This window comes from Alligator sinensis, unplaced genomic scaffold, assembly GCF_000455745.1.
Source record: "Alligator sinensis unplaced genomic scaffold, ASM45574v1 scaffold1295_1, whole genome shotgun sequence".
NCBI classification, from domain to species: Eukaryota; Metazoa; Chordata; order Crocodylia; family Alligatoridae; genus Alligator; species Alligator sinensis.
Window position 1 is genome coordinate 770116 of NW_005841880.1, and position 289 is coordinate 770404.

Below are 289 nucleotides of genomic sequence, written 5' to 3' on the forward strand. Positions count from 1 at the left end.
GCCGAAATAGCTCAGTTGGGAGAGCGTTAGACTGAAGATCTAAAGGTCCCTGGTTCGATCCCGGGTTTCGGCAGCTGTTTTTTCTAGCGCCTGGCTTTTAAAGCTAATTCAAGTGAGGTCACTTGCTCGTGAATTAGGAGTTTTAGTGCACTCCTTGGAGCATTTAATAAGAGCAAATTAGAGATGTATTTGGTAGCTGTGAGGGTCAGAGACAAAAAGAAATGCAAAATCTGCAACTTGTGGTTCAGAGATTGCGAGGCTGGAAAGGGACCTTGGAAGATGGAGTCCA

The 289-nt window shown here is 45.3% G+C and overlaps 1 non-coding gene across 1 annotated transcript; it reads left to right on the forward strand.

The window, feature by feature from the left end:
- On the forward strand, nt 1-73 carry TRNAF-GAA. Its single transcript has one exon. It is a non-coding gene; the product is annotated as a tRNA-Phe (tRNA).
- The last annotated feature ends 216 nt before the right edge of the window (nt 74-289 follow it).